This window comes from Euprymna scolopes, chromosome 37 (assembly GCF_053919585.1).
Source record: "Euprymna scolopes isolate OS-2025 chromosome 37, ASM5391958v1, whole genome shotgun sequence".
NCBI lineage: Eukaryota > Metazoa > Mollusca > Cephalopoda > Sepiida > Sepiolidae > Euprymna > Euprymna scolopes.
Window position 1 is genome coordinate 2,630,372 of NC_136518.1, and position 12,179 is coordinate 2,642,550.

The following is a 12,179-nucleotide window of genomic DNA, read 5'->3' on the forward strand; positions in this document are numbered from 1 at the left end:
AGACGTATTCCAATTCCAGCTGCAGCTGCGGCTGCTCATTTGAACATAAAACCATAAAGATTGGCCAGTCATACAGTAATAACAAACAGAATTTTCAAGAACCTACATGCAACACATTCAAGGAAGCCGTTGTTATGGCGTTCAAAATCTAACATTTGAGGACTTTATTCATCTGGATACACAATCAGGGAAAAGGTTGGCGAAGAAATGATCTTTCCTCTTGGTTTAATCGGGATATTTTTATTAGTTGTTTTGTCAGGCAATCTCCGGGCAATGCCGGGTATAAAGATTTTTATTCAGTTCTCTCTCTCTCTCTCTCTCTCTCTCTCTCTCTCTCTCTCTCTCTTTCTCTCTGTATCTATCTATCTATCTATCTATCTATCTATCGATCGATCGATCGATCTAATTGTTTATCTATCAAGCGAAGTAAATAACAAAGTTAAATCGTGGGAAACAATAGGTTGAGCGAGCAGAAAGAGTCAAAGGGTAATGTTGCAACAAGTATCAAACTGGGTGACCGTTGAGTTGCACCGGAAGCTATACAAACGAGGACAGGATCCTACTTGTTTACGGTTCTGGATTGGATAAGCCGAGTTAATTTTAGTGAGTTGGTTTTTGAGACGCCAAAGAGACAAGATGGCTTAAACAGGTCCGCCCATAAGGGGGCAACGGTTTCCGAATAGATACAGTGAAACCCAACCCAAAGATCGTCATTCGCTCTAGTTCTGCTGTGACAGAAATGTCTGGGAGTGAATAAAGAATATATAGATATATGCCTACTTTATGAGTTTTATATGGTTTACTGAAAACTCATATAGTAGGCATTCTCTATGCTAGGGTCATCATAGTATAAAGTTGCAAAATGGATCTTAAATATTTTACAACCGGTATTAAAATCTCTATATAAATAAAATGAACTCATTTTTTCCCGTCTGATTTTGACATTAATAGGATTAAAAATCAAGATATTTCATGCAAATATAATATGCACAAACGGCAGAACAATATCTGAGGTGTGTTATAGGCTTATTATTTCTCAAATTCCTCGATAATCTTAGATTTCTATACTTTTTCTGCTGAGAAGTCACGGCCAAAATCGGTTAAGATCAATGGAAGTGGTAAAATATTTTCTCTCTAATAAATTCCTCCTCCCCCTGCCACCACTTAACACCATTTGGGGATCGTTCACAAGGAACAGTTGAGAAGAGAACACCGGTTTGGCTTCGTAGTTCTTTCATGTGAAGTTATTTAAAATCACTAAACTAAGCTGCAGTGCTCTGTGGCATAGTGGTTAGCGTGCTGGACAATTCACATTATATTTTCACGTTCGCGCCAACCTACCATAGTCGTTTTTTTTTTCCTACACAACTGGAATGGACTTTTCTTGGTGGCCGAACTGTTAACGTTGCAGATGTTTTTTTTTTTTTTTTTTTTCACACTTTATTTTCCTACTTTTACTCATGACTCCGGGTTTGATCCTTCCTACTTTCCTACCATAACATTTTTTAAAACTCCCCCCCCATCCCGGAAACAAACACTCGGGCAACGCCGGGTACCCCCGCTAGTATTACAATAAATACTCTCTTTCGTTTGCCTGTTTCCCATCTGACCACAACTTGGATGTTTTCAAGTCCAACGTAAACAAATTCCTGATGAACCACCCCCTTAAGTAAGACACTTTATCAAATGTCCAATATTAACGATTACTACGATACTATTCCATTGATTACTGTACACGCAATAACCCTTATCCCCGAGTGGCTTCCGGGCCTTGATAAGTGGTGACTACCTTGTAAAAAAAAACTGTTTGAAAGATTCATTTAATTTTGCAGACTTTATTCAAAGGTCAAAGGTTGTTAATAAATTCATGTGTTCTTATGACATTAGCAACCTGTTTACTTGCGTCCCGATTTCAGAGACTATAGAGATCTGTATAGATGTTTTATATCGTAGTCAGATGTCGCCTCCTCCCATTTCTGAAAATATATTCGTTGAGCTGATGAAATTTACCACTACATTAGTCGAATTCAGTTTTAACGATGTAATGTATCGGCAAATAGAAGGTGTGTCTATGGGCTCAGTTTTGGGCTCGATAATAGCGAACATTTCTTTAGATATGTGTTCATTTTTTTTCCTGCCGTGCCTGTTATAGAGCGTGGTGTCATCAGCATATATACTCATCTCACAGACAATTTTGTCAGGGAGGTCATTTATGAATATTAGGAATAATAGCGGTCCAAGAATAGACCCCTGAGGCACTCCCGCATTTATATCATATTCTTTAGATGTACGGCTGTCGATGACAACCTGGATTTTTCTCTTATCTAAGAAGGATTTAATTATGTTAAGTATTCTTCCAGTGATACCGTATGATCTGATTTTCCTGAAAAGACCTTCATGCCATACCCTGTCAAAAGTCTTAGATATATCTAGAGCTACCGCTCTACCCTCCCTTGCTTTGTCAAGTGAATGGTATATACGCTCGGAGATTACAGTTAGAATGTCTGCTGTGGAACGGGTTTGCCTAAATCCATATTGTTGGTCGGTCAGTAGTTTAGCATCTGTAAGGTGATGGACTAGGGCTTAGTTAATTATGGACTCAAATATTTTGGCAAAAAGTGGGAGGAGGTTAATGGGGCGGTAATTTACTGGGTTAGTTCTTTCGCCAGAATTTTTGAAAACTGGTACTACAGAAGCAGTTTTCCAGCAGGCAGGAAAGCAAGATTCATTAAGGCATTTGTTGTAAAGTTTGGAGAGGATTGGAACTACTTCCGCCGAGCACTTTTTTAATAGCACAGCCGGGATGAGATCGGGTCCACATGCTTTTGAGGTGTCAAGATTTTTTATGATAGCATGCACCTGAGAAGGGGTGAAACAATAAAATTGTCGCCCTACATTAGACGGCATGATTTCATTTCCGTTTGATGAAATCTAATAGTGTACCAGTTGTGTATAAATCCTAAGACCGATAGGAGCCTTTTATCATATTTGAAACTGACACAATGTTTAATGAGCGAGATCGCAGATGCACGGCTGTATAACTAATGCTCTCTACCAATCCAAGTTATGACAACAGGACCATTGCCAACACCTTCAAAATGCATCGCTGGATTACCACAAATAACAGGGTTGTACCCAGGGTGATGAAAACAAAATTTCTGGCCACGGTTATGGTCTTCAGTGTGCTAATTTATTTTTATTTCGGACTATTATTCTCATCTTTATTAGTTGTTGTTTTTGTTCTTTTATTGGTTTTTGTTTATTCACAACGTTTCGGCCAACTATTCCTCTGGCCTTCGTCAGGTGGTAACCGCGACGGATAGGAACTTCGGATCTCCTAACTGCATTCTCAGCCATCACTACCATCCGTAGTTGTTGTCGTCTCACCACATTTTGGCCAATTAACCTCTGGCACGCTTTGGGTGGGATTGAAACCGCTATCTTCAGACAATGTTCATCTGGAACTGTAGAGATTCAATGTCTTTATCAACTGCGCCACGGGCCCCGAAGGGCGATCAACAACTACGGATGGTAGTGATGGCTGAGAATGCAGTTAGGAGATCCGAAGTTCCTATCCGTCGCGGTTACCACCTGACGAAGGCCAGAGGAATAGTTGGCCGAAACGTTGTGAATAAACAAAACCAATAAAAGATCAAAAACAACAACTAATAAAGATGAGAATAATAGTCCGAAATAAAAATAAATTAATATATATAATGCTCATCTCAAAAATGAATTCCAATTAAGGAATAATATATATATGTCTTCAGTGTGGTTTCAAGTGAGGGCCACATCTTCAAAGTCGGCTTGAAAATCAATACCAAAGTGTATCTGGATGTGTTGGAGAGTGTTGTGATCTGGTGCAATCAGGTGGCTGCTGGCAGATCTTGTGTGTGGCAGCAGGACGCGGCGCCAACCCACAAGTCCAAAGAGACCCAGGTTTGGTTTCAGAAGGAATCCCACGTCTCTCATTGGCTCCCTTCCTTTCCCGACCTGAACCCACTGGACTACTTTGTTTGGTCATGCGTTGAGAACAACACCAAAGCCAGCCTGATCGCTGCCATCCATCAAATATTCACCGAGCTCTCGCTGGCGCTTGGGGAAAAAGCATGCTCTCAGTTCCGGACCCATATCACTCAAGTTATCTGAATTTATTATTTCAATAAAAGTTTCCAAATAAAACTGTATTATTGTTTTCTTTAGGGGCGACACTTTTATCGTTCCACTCTTTAATAATATTTAACTAAAAAAAAAAAAATTAGAGTCTACACAGATTTTTTTTCTCGCAATAAATTAGTGACTTTCCCTAATTTTAACATAACAGGTAAGTACGTAATCGTGTTTTTACCTAAAAGGCATTTATTTGAAATCCCATTCTACTGCATAAACACCGAGATTTTTAAGTGAAATTCAATTTTTACGCCATCTTTTGTTTATTAAATTAAGTGAATATACAAAACACTTAACAAAAACTCTCCCCATCTTAAGAATGGCTTTCCAAATATTAATGTTATTATTTGAACACGGTTCGTAAACTGTATAATTGTCATAAAATTTAAAAACAAAGAGAAGTCCTCAAAACCCAGAAAATAAACGATAACTTGGCCTGTCACCGCTGCGAAAACAGTCAAAAGTCGATAAAATTGGTTGCTATTTTGTGTGTGTGTGTGGGGGGGGAGTAATATTTGATTCCCTCTCACCACAGAGAGATATGATACAATGTAGACGTCCAAGAGGCGAAGTACTATGACCTACAAAAATTTCTGGAGCATCCCCTCAGCATCCCTCTGTAGGAGCTGCTCAGGCGATTAGCAATAAGCTGAGCCCTCCTCAAATAAAGAAGGTAAATCCTGGGAAGGTGGGTCTTCTAGAACTTCAGATAACAATACCTAAGTCAAAGAGGGGAAAAAGGGACATCTAACTCAAATGACCTCGAAGCTGTCGAACTTATTGCCGAGGACGTATCCTCGAATTCGTATTAAAACCACTACCATGGTAAAGATCGAGTTGGGAGTTAACCGCTTCAATATATCTGTACCTGCTAGAACTGATCTGTGACCATACCTCAACCGATAAATGAGGGTTTGGCGCCGTCACAGCAGCAGAGCTAGCACTATTTATTTGTCTCCTCACGAGGACAGAGTTAAGCTGCATTACAAACCGACCTTGTGCTTAGCACAAGGTCAGTTTGTAATGCGGGGAGAACTCCAGTCCAGCTCCCTAAAAAGAGGCACTTTGGTTACCTCAGTTTAGAAGGATTTTACATTGACAGAGAGGAAAAATGAAGTATAAGTTCGCGTGAAATGAAAATAGGTGCGAGCTGTGCCACTGTGCCAGTGTGCCACCCTCTGTCTGTCTCTCTCTCGCACTCTCTCTCTCTCTCGCACACACACACACACACACACACACACACACACACACACACACACACACACACACACACACTTTCTCTCTCTCTCTCTCTCTCTCTCTCTCTCTCTCTCTCTCTCTCTCTCTCTCTCTCTCTCTCTCTCCATCCATCCATTTATTTATCTATCTATCTATTTCAGTCTTTTTTTTCTCTTCTTCTATTCATGCAATCTTTTCCTTTCTTTTCACTCCTTAAAGTGTCTTTCATTTTTCTCTCTGTTTTATTTATTTGACAAAATTACAATACGACTGCTGCATAGCAGTCCGCCTTCGTGGCGCAACCGGTTAGCGCGTTCGGCTGTTAACCGAAAGGTTGGTGGTTCGAATCCACCCGGGGGCGAACAATGATTTTTTTTGTCAATTTTTATTACAAAGAAAAAATAAGTCGACATATCGACCCTATCGAAGTTCAATTCCTTATAATTTTATTAAATACGTTTACTAATAATAATACTACTAACACTACTACAGCAACTTTATTATTACTGCCAAAAATTAAATTAATATAAAAATATAATCAAAATAAATTACTGTACATTCGGTTTTATTGTCAGCCTTCGTGGCGCAACCGGTTAGCGCGTTCGGCTGTTAACCGAAAGGTTGGTGGTTCGAATCCACCCGGGGGCGTGAGATTTTTTTAATTTTATTTTTAAGTAAAAGAAATAAGACATATCGACCAAATCCTGATAATTTTATTAAATACGTTTACTACTACTACTACTAAAAATGGATTCGAAAAAGTTGTTAAAAAATAAATATATAACAAATAAATATCAAAGGCAAGATAAGTTACTTTTCTACCTAACTGGATACTTTTTAGTGTTTATATTTAATGTTTATTCAACTCGAAAAACATAGAGTTTACGGATATATTGGAAAATTAAAAATGGCACCCCACTCTCTCTTTGACACGGTAAATTTGGGAAAAGGGATTAAAAATAAAAACTAGATAAAATACTATTAGAAACTCGCTCAATATATGTTACCGTGACATATATTCGGTGGGTTTTTAAATAATATAAACATATTTCTAATTCCGTGGAATTTCCACATGTCCTGCTAGTTGATAAAAGGCTCCTATCGGTCTTAGGATTTATACACAACTGGTACACTATTAGATTTCATCAATAATAATAAGTATTGATCTATTTTTCAAAAATATCGATCCTTTGGAATTGTGGAGATGAGGATTGGTTATTGGTATTATTTGGATTTATCGGACTACTGTTCTCATTTTGAATGTCGTTTTCACAACGTTTCGGTCGGTGTAACCTTCGACCTTCTTCAGGTGTATATTGTTGAACTCAGGAATGTTTCTGTCAAACCTGGGAATTTGGACAGAATTTTGAGCAGAACTCTTGTCCGCAAGGACTCGTGGCGCAGTGGTTAGAGTACTTGGAAAAATCAGTTGTAAAAAGTGATATTTTCCTGAAGGTTGAAGGTTCAATCCTCAGTGTGGCTGGCTGAAAAATACAATTGCGAATTACTTAGGACCTCTATTCAGTCATGGCTGATGGAACAAGAGCATGCTACCCCCGTGAAGTAAATAAAGGGTTCCGCTCGAAATTCCATCCAAATTCCCGAGTTTGACAGTAACGTTCCTGAGTTCGACAAGATACACCTGAAGAAGGTCGGAGGTTACATCAACAGAAACATTGTGAAAATCACACTCAAGATAATGTTACAGAATGGATTGAGAGAGAGAGAGAGAGAGAGAGAGAGAGAGAGAGAGGTGAGTAAACGTGGAGTGTAGACACGTTTACCAGAACCGAGGGTCAGCTGACCAGATTACGTATGAGTGACGTGGTCAGGTTGGCAAGATCTGTGAGACTGGATTTGGGCTTTGAAGAAGACGGACGGCTTAATAGTTGTTCCCTCCCCTTCACTGGGGGTGGGGGACGCTGACATGTTCAAAGCAAGCAAGATTCACTTCCATATTCTGTGTCGACATTTGGAAGGTAAATAAAAAACTATAAAACCAATTCATCGTCTTGGAGTGATAAATCTTCGTCTAACAGGTACCATCTCCCTCCAAGAGAAGATGAATTCCAGATGGATCAACATCGACGACACATGAAGTAAGGTATGTCGAAGAAAATGCATGTAACACACACACACACACAAAAGCATATGAACAATTAGATATGAACACACACAACCGCAAATGAAACTAGACGATCATACGCACACAGAATTCTTTTATGACACGCATGGTCTCCTTTCATTCTAATAATAATCATTCCATGACAACAAATATAATTATGGTCCTCCAATTTTATGTTATACACCAAACGTCAATTTGGTGCCCCTCTATGATAACCCTAGTGATAACTTCAATGAGAACACTATGTAACAATAAGAACAGTAGTCTGATGAATCCCTATAATACGATTGAGCTTTTTGAAGTTCAAACAATCATCATCATCATCATCATCATCATCATCATCATCATCATTATGTGACGTCCTGCCTGGTACAGGCATTGACGGCTATGGCTCACCATCTACCTCTCTCCTTCGAGCGATTCATGAATTCATTGTTGCTCATAATTTGTAATGTTGCCCAGGTGTTCAGACTCTCAACGTATGTCTCTCATTGTCCTCCTCTACTTCTTTTACCAACGATCTTTCCCGTCAAACTAATCTGTTCTGTTTCGCTTTTTCTGTAGACATGGCTCATGAATCTCATTTGTCTTGTTCGTACTGTTCTTATTAGAGACATTTCTGTGTTTGCCATTTCTAATACCTACTGGTTTGTTTTCTTTTCTATCTAGAATATCTTGAAAATTTCAGTTGCCTCTAGTCTCTTCCAAGTGATGTTTGTTATTGTCCTGCACTCACAATCGTATAATAGAACAGACCATACAGACGTTCGGAGTATTCTGAATTTGGTGTCTATTTTAATGTCTCTGTTTGTCATTATTTGTGACAATCTCTTGGGGGTGATTTGGGTTGCGGCTTTGTATTTCAGTCGTGCACCTTCCATCATTTAATCAAACACGAGAAAATTCTTCTGCTTGGTGATATCTTTTATTTATTTGATAACTTTTTCTAAAAGCTTTTACTTTCAAAATCCTTAAGATTATAAATTTTTCGTATTTTCACTAGTACTTTCGATTCTTCGTCGAATCAACTTCATGTAACAAAAACAAAACTTTGAATTAAAAAAAAAAGAATTTGAAAACAACAACCGAAAAAGCTTTTATTGTTGTTTCCCCATCTTATTTTAAATCTAAATATTTCAGATTTGCATTGAATCTGATCCACTTTCATTACACACTGATTAAGATTGCATGAAGTTCGTTTAATTCTTAAAATCTTTCAGCATAAGCTTTAAATTTGAGATATTTTCTAGAATACAAATCGTGTAATTGATTTTGATCAAAATTGAAATAAGTGTCCTAAACATAAGGTTTAGTGTGATTATCTCCATACTTAAATCTCCATAACGAGATTAAAAAAATGGTGCAAAGCAATTCTCTCCAGAGAATTAATTTTACTTGTCTTTCTGTGTTTGCCATTTCTAATTGATACCTCCTGGTTTGCTTTCTGTACTGTTCAGGATATTTTTAAAATTCTCCTCAGGAACCAAGTTTCATTTGCCTCTAGTCTTTTCCTCGTGCTGTTGGTGATTGTCCAACACTCACAACTGTATAATAGAGCAGACCATACGTACGTTCGGAGTCTATTTTAATGTTTCTGTTGGTCATGATCGATGACAATCTCTTGAAGGCGAATTTGGCTGTGCCTATGCGACTTTGTATTTCAGTCGTGCACCTTCCATCAGATGTGATTCAGTATCAGATATCTGAATTTATCAACTTAAGGCCTGATGAGGCTGTTGGATCGTAAACACGGTCCAACATCTGAAACATATGTAGCCAAACAGATAAAACGGTGATAAAAAATAAAACACACACACACACACACACACACACACACACACACACACACACACACACACACACACACACACATATCTATATATCTATAAAAGTGAACGTGTCTGTGTGTCTGTGTGTCTGTCTGTCTGTGTACATTTCCCTACGCAATACCTCTGTCAATTTTTAGTCTATAGACTCGAAATTTGAAATACCGGGTACTAAGATTTAGGAAAATCGATGTGACGGGTGTCAACCAGAAATTTGGCTGTTAAAGGGTCAAATTTCAACGATTTGACCTTTAAGAACTCTACCAAACTCCTCCGACAATTTTGGGTCTAGACACTTGAAATCTTAGATATAGGTTCCTTGAACCTGGATCTAACTTAATAAAGTGATTTGAGCCCGAAACTATAAATTTTAAGGGGTCATAATAGGGGTCAAAGTTTTAAAAAATTAACAATTTTTTTGTTTTTTTTTGCTTTTTTTGCACAGCATACACCTCCAAACACCCGAGCAACGCCGGGCACCCCTGCTAGTATATATATATATATATATATATATATATATATATATATATATATATATAGTATAAAGCTGAACGTCTGTGTGTGTGTGTGTGTGTGTGGCCACGAATAGGCTCCCATATGGTTGACTATTATAGAAAACTGATCACATATAATGACAGAAGATGTATCGAGACACAGGAATGGGTATGTTTGATCTGGCATAATGATGATTCATTAAAATTGTGGGGTCTGCGTTCGCGCCTGACCTCCATAGAATGGAAATAGACACAGACTTTAATAAAGACTTTTCATATCTATCTGCGTAAGTATACTTTGATAATTATGTTTCAGTTTGAAGAAATATGGTATAATAAAATTATGGGGTGTTCGTTCGCGTCTGACCTCCATAGAATGGAAATATGTCACAAAGTTTAACAAGTTTTTTTTTTTAATATAGATCCACAGAATATTGTGATAAGTGTTTCAGTGTGAACAGGTATGGTATAATAAATGATGGGACTATTTTATTTTCATCATATTTTGCTTTGGTTTTGAATAATATATATATATATAATTATCCACTGACACGTGTTTCGTCGTCTACGACTCATCAGAGTGGCTGAATCTAGCAAGACTCGAAATCGGGACCCCATAATAAGAAGCCTAAACCTCTACCACGCCTGACTACTAAATATATCGCGGGTTTTTTTTTATGTAGATGTCTTTGTTTTTGTTAGCGATACTTTCTTGAATGAATTCAAGTATTTATACGAAAGTGCATTTTTACCGAAATGCTTGTTGGGAATAATTTTCCCATTGACCAATCTTGTACCCCCTTTTAATGGGGAGCGGCATATATATTATTTTTAAAATATAATTATCCACTGACACGTGTTTCGTCGTCTACGAATCATCAGAGTGGCTAAATCTAGCGAGAATCGAAATCGGGACCCCATGATAAGAAGCCTAACCCTCTATCACGCGACTGCCTCGCCTGACTACTAAATGCATCATATATATATATACTAGCAGGGGTGCCCGGCGTTGCTCGGGTGTTTGGAGGTGTATGCTGTGCAAAAAAAGCAAAAAAAAAACAAAATAAATGGTTAATTTTTTAAAACTTTGACCCCTATTATGACCCCTTAAAATTTATAGTTTCGGGCTCAAATCACTTTATTAAGTTAGATCCTTATTAAACCGATTTTTAATTATAAATTATCAATCATTTAACTCAATATTAAAATAGCTCTAGGATATATATTCCTATCGAGTTTATTATATATCTACATTACAACGAGCACTGTTTTCTTTTATTTTATTTTAATTGTATTAAGGAATTTACTAATACATTAATATATATATATATATATATATATATATATATATATATATATAATTATTTTTTTACTATAATAATTAAATACCTACATATATATATATATATATATATATATATATATATATATATATATATATATATAATAAAATAAAAATTACAATTAAATTTACCAAAATGATCCAAGATGGTAAAATTAAAGTATATTATAAATATTAAAGAATTAATATTTATAAAATTATCTCAGCCAGATGTAAAAGCTCGATAAAACCAAATAGGAAATAGAGCTCATAATATGAGCAAACAGTTAATGAAATATGTTAAAAAACACTTTGAAATGAGTTAAAAACATATTTAATCTGAAAAGGAAACACTAGATAAGTGGATAGTCCTTAATCAAATACTTCTGCATGCAAAATCCGAGCCCACATTTTGCTAATTCCTACCCTCTGATGAGAAGGAAAGTATTTCTTCGAAACTCTGAGGATTAAGGCCTATCCACTTATCTAGTGTTTCCTTTTCAGATTAGATATGTTTTTAACTCGTTTCAAAGTGTTTTTAACATGTTTTATTAATTGTTTGCTAGTATATATATATATATATATATATATATATATATATATATATATATATATATATATATATATATATATATTGATTAGTCGTTCCACTTAAGTTAGCAAATTTACCGAATTTCCAACGATTAATATATTGTCCTATTGACTGCTGTACTCGAGTGGCCTCTGGGCCTTGATAAGTGGTGATGCATATATATATATATATATATATATATATATATATATATATATATATATATATATAACTCTTTATGAAAGAATTGAATTTACTTAGTGGTTTCCTTTCTCTTCACCCATATTTCTATTCTATCCGCCATTCCCCGTCGGCAATCGTCATAAACTCATTCCCAAGACGACATTCATTTTACCAATAAATTGTGTCCGCAAGAGAATTTTTCATTTTATGCTTTTTTTTTTATTATCATTGAACCTCCTTTTTATATCCGGCTTTCCTTTCGTTTTTGCAC

General features: G+C 36.6%; 2 non-coding genes across 2 annotated transcripts; both read left to right on the top strand.

The window, feature by feature from the left end:
* Positions 1 to 5,675: 5,675 nt before the first annotated feature.
* Positions 5,676 to 5,749, top strand: Trnan-guu (transfer RNA asparagine (anticodon GUU)). Its single transcript has one exon. It is a non-coding gene; the product is annotated as a tRNA-Asn (tRNA).
* Positions 5,750 to 5,962: 213 nt separating this feature from the next.
* Positions 5,963 to 6,036, top strand: Trnan-guu (transfer RNA asparagine (anticodon GUU)). The gene has a single exon. It is a non-coding gene; the product is annotated as a tRNA-Asn (tRNA).
* The last annotated feature ends 6,143 nt before the right edge of the window (positions 6,037 to 12,179 follow it).